This window comes from Festucalex cinctus, chromosome 14 (genome assembly GCF_051991245.1).
Source record: "Festucalex cinctus isolate MCC-2025b chromosome 14, RoL_Fcin_1.0, whole genome shotgun sequence".
Lineage (NCBI taxonomy): Eukaryota > Metazoa > Chordata > Actinopteri > Syngnathiformes > Syngnathidae > Festucalex > Festucalex cinctus.
This window is the reverse complement of record NC_135424.1, coordinates 15,152,760-15,157,500: the sequence shown is the minus strand read 5'-3', so window position 1 is coordinate 15,157,500 and position 4,741 is coordinate 15,152,760. Positions and strand designations below refer to the sequence as shown.

Below are 4,741 nucleotides of genomic sequence, written 5' to 3'. Positions count from 1 at the left end.
ATTATAAACACACATTGGTGCTACAGAGTTTTGCTTGAAGAAGTATAAATCCATGCTTCCGTTAGAATTCTCTTCTATTCAGAAATGTTAAAGTCTCAAGACGATGTGGCGCTTGTCACGTGAAAATGCGGTATAAAATTGTATGAAATACAGAAAATCCTAAAATGTGTTCAGCTTTCTACAGTGCTTCAGAAGTAAATAAACTTTTATGTTACCATGTTACCGTGTCTATTTTTGAAAAACTTAAGGACATGAGACGTTTTCTTGGAAATGGAGTGTTTCAATCTCCAAAAATGCCACACGCAGCTATTTGCAGAGCAGGTTTTTTACCCTATGAGACAGTGTTTTATTCCTGTCAAAAATGTATAGTCTGGGAATAAATTGCATGCTGGCTTGGAAAAGAGAACTCGACAGACGGTCGCCAGTATGCTGAACCTCATGGCGCAATTATGTTGAGGAGCCACAATTTTCAACTTTTAAGCATCTAATCTGAACCTTTATGATTCAGCCGCTCATTTATTTATTTATTTTTTGGTCGGTGCGTAGTATTGGATGATTTTATTTTTATTTTTTTTAAAGTACCAATAATGTCGAGACACAGAATAATGACACTGATACCATTTCTGTTATCTGCATTGGTGCATCCATAATTTGAATAAAATGTTAATTAGTAATGTTGAATGAGAAGTCAATTTAATGATATTTTGGCGGTAGTTTGGTTTGAAAGTTTAAGAAATTGCACTGCTTTGAGATCACTGACATGCAAAATGTAGCTGACAGGTCAGGAGAAGTGTCAGAAATGTGTTTGTGTTTCCTCCCCGGCCTTCTGACCCTGGTTTGATCCTGCAAGTCCATCTAGAAAGAGTCAGTTGTTACTTAGCCCCTCGCCCACACTCACACCAGTCAACATTAGCTTGATTATGGGCTATTACAGAGCGGCCACTTTTCATCAGAGCTAATCTGCGTTGCCGGGAGACCCTCAAGCAAATTCATCTTGCAAACCTTGCCCTTAGAGCATGAACCCTCTCTTGCCCTGAATCCCCCTTTTGCTTTGAAAAGGGATCCTGGATCTTTAAAAAAGTGGACAAAGTCCTGAGCCGTTCAAGGTGTATCCAATGCCGGGTGCTCAGCAAGGCTCTTAAATGCAAAACAGACGGTGGAGCAAATAAACATCAAAGGCGGGGAGCCGAGCTGCTGTCCTCACATGTCAAACGCCACTGTCACAATGAATCACTGCCGTTTGCCTTCCGCGCTCGTGCAGCCTCACCCCTGGCCGAAATCTTCCACCTCAGGGATGCCAACCGCCTCATCGCTGTCACTGTTTAACATCCACTCACCAAGTCAACATTCACTGTGTACAGGCTGGCGATGTCTCTTTTAGTCACAATTCACTCTCAGGAGGGAGGCAGGTTTTACCGGTGTCAAGTTATTTCACCAAAGGGACCTGCTATGTGAGGAAGGAAAGTCACTGTCTGACATCATTGCCTCGAAAAAGGTCTGTATGCTACTGAGTGGCGTGATAATCGGCTCAGCATTTTTTTTTTTTTCAGCAAGCCATTCGGTTAAAAAATAATTATTATTTTTATTTTTTTTGTCACTGTCATTTCAATGTGGGTCAACTATTCGGGCACACCCTAATCAACTAATTTACGCAAACCTAATTAAATCAATACAACCACCTCTCAGGAAATTTTAGAGCACTCTATGCTTCCTATTGCGGACAAACTTTACAGAAATCTTGATTTCATTTTCCATCAATACTTGGAACCTTGATCAGACAGCCAGAGGAACCAAAAGTTGGTTCATTAACCATGGTGTTAACTATACTTGATTGGGCATCAAACTCTCCTGATCTCAACCCTATAGAACATCAATGGGGTATAGTTAAGAGGAAGATGAGAGATATCAGACACAACAACACATATGACCTGAAGGCTGATTGTAAAACAATCATCTTCAACAATATCTTCAATTTGCTTTAGGACTTTTTTTTTTTTCTTTTTTAACCTGAAGCCTTTGACCTTTCTATGGGGTGGCATGGCTCAGTGGTAGAGTGGTTGTCTCCAAACCCAGAGGTTGTGAGTTTGACCCTTGGCCCTTGTGGCCATATTGAAGGGTCCTTGAGCATGATACTGAAACCCCAGTTACACCTGATTTCAGTGAGTGTCTTATAGGTGGAAAAGCAGTAGACAAGTAAAGACCATTTGACACTGTTAATTACAGTACATCTTTTCAGAAACTGTTATATCATGTTTTGTTTTGTTTTTTTCTGGAGTTAACACATACATGGTTAACAAATTGTCAAGTCACCTGTTCTCAGTTGAAATATTTACTGGATGCCAGAAAGATCGAGACTACAGCTGCGGAGCCCTCTTCTGTTATTATGCGGAAAAGGAAATGATCTATTCAAAATCGTCCCTGCCTATACTGTCTTGGCCGTCTGCCCACATGGGCGAACGGCTCAGCATCCCCATGTGAGAATGTGTGACCTGATGGCCTTAACTGGTTTCTACTGGATACGTATGTCAGAATGCAGACAGATAGAAATGTGCCAAGCAAGGACGATTAAGAGTGACACAACGGCCGAGCTCAAGTCACCTATCTAATCATTAAGAGTCCTAATCTTACACTAGGCAACAGTTTGTGTGAATAAATGGATGGCCAGACTGTGCCAGCCTTACATGTGGCAGGTAGGGTTCTATTCTGCCACCTCTGCTATTCCTTATTTATATTTCCAGTTAATGACTTCCTATACCGGTTCGAGTCCAGGCTAGGACCTTCCTGGGTGGAGTTTGCATGTTCTCCCCGTGCCCGCGTGGGTCTTCTCCGGGTACTCCGGTCTCCTCCCACATTCCAAAGACATGCATGGCAGGTTGATTGGGCGCTCCGAATTGTCCCTAGGTGTGCGTGTGAGTGTGGATGGTTGTTCGTCTCTGTGTGCCCTGCGATTGGTTGGCAACCAGTCCAGGGAGTCCCCCGCCTACTGCCCAGAGCCAGCTGAGATAGGCGCCAGCAGCCCCCGCGACCCTTGTGAGGAATAAGCGGTCAAGAAAATGGATGGATGGATGGACTTCCTATACCCTTTGCAGATGATATTAATCTATTTTATTCACATGTGGATTTCCATGCACTTATGGCCAAAGCAAATTTTGACCTAGATTATATTTCAAAATGGTTGCTAGTGAACATATTTTCCCTCAATGTGACTAAATCTAACATTATTATATTGAAATCGAAAAATTAAAAAGTACTCCAAGTCAAGACTTAACATTGGTATTTCTATAAGGGAAAAAACACATTTTCAAGTCTTTTCAACAAGCTTAGTTGGAGTCATGATTGACGAGTTTTTAAGTTGGAAAAGCCATATTCACCTTCATCATAAAATATCCAAGTCGATTGGTGTTATTTGTAAATGACAAATTCTCTATTATGGTATGACATATCCTTGCATATATATGAAATGAGTAACTTTTTTATGTTATCGTAATGGTTTAAATCAGATAAACCTTTAGATTTTGAGGATGTATAGTATATAATGACCTAAAATAAGATACAAATTCTGGAAAGTTTCTGTAGTGTAGATGCGCGCTCACAGTCCGACTAAAACATTTTAGAGTGAAAAATGTGCTCATGAAAACGGGCCAACACAGCCAATCAAGAACGAGCCAGATCATGTCACTGTGCTCTTTCAGCCTTCCACAGCCTGACCTGTTTATTCAGCTGTTCTCACCTTCCATCCTAGCAATTGGCCCCGCCCCTGTTGTGCTTCTCAGTCAGAATGGGTGGAGGAAGTTCCTGATTAGATATTCCAGATTAGCAGACAGACCTTTTCGTTTATGGTGGAGTTCAAACCATATGGTATTGTGGCCCAGATGCTTCCACAACGCAGGAAAGGGAGTGTGAGGATAAAAAATTACACAACTCCGTAATGAGTTGCCTTCTGAGTCATCACCTACTTTACAAGAACCCCAACGTTGAACTCAAACAGACCCCCCAAAAAAGCACATGGACATTAAACACTAGCTTTTAATGGTGTTATGTGATGTAGAAAAGTTTATCTTAACTTAAAAAAAGGAGAAAAAAAAACTGAATGTTCAACATCTATGGGTTCCCAACAGAAATAGATGGTAAATTACCAACAATCATATCTTGGTATTTCTTAATGAGCCCTTTTGGATCCTTAACATTATACCACTAATATGGTGCTTTGCATCCTGTGAAATGTACAGGAGAAGTTTCAAAATATGAGCCTCCAGTGACACCCCACAACCCAGAGCAGCAAGTTTTTTTGTTTTGTTTTTTCTTTCCCTTCTGTAGGTTTTAACAGCCCGCTGGTGTGTATGAACCATGCTTTTTTTCTCTTCAATGGTTCATTTAAAGATTTTTTTTACATTTACTTTGGGGTGAAATTGACACTTTTAACACTCCAATGTTTGCTCTGAATAGAGTCTTAGATTCTCAAAACACAAAAAGTAGGACTTTGGAATCAAAATTAACATATACCGTACATATTATCTGTCTATGATCAATTTTGAGGAACAAAAAAAAAAAAAAGATCCACCTGAAAATGTAATAAATCCCCATGCATGCAGTTTATTTCTATTCCACATCTGATTAAAACTATTAAGAATTGTAGCTTAATTGACACTCTCACAATGTAAATCAAAAAGCATTATTTTAAGAATTAAATTGCTTGAATTGTGCAGTTGCACCTAATATTGTGGCCAGTGCATGCATATAC

General features: G+C 40.2%; 1 protein-coding gene across 3 annotated transcripts in view; it reads left to right on the top strand.

Annotated features, from left to right (window-relative positions):
- Positions 1-222, top strand: part of tasp1 (taspase, threonine aspartase, 1) — a 22,838-nt gene extending 22,616 nt beyond the window's left edge. For all 3 annotated transcript variants that reach the window (XM_077495963.1, XM_077495962.1, XM_077495961.1), the window contains exon 16: positions 1-222. This exon is cut by the window's left edge and continues 767 nt beyond it. The gene's annotated coding sequence lies outside the window, so the exon portion shown is untranslated.
- Positions 223-4,741: the final 4,519 nt, after the last annotated feature.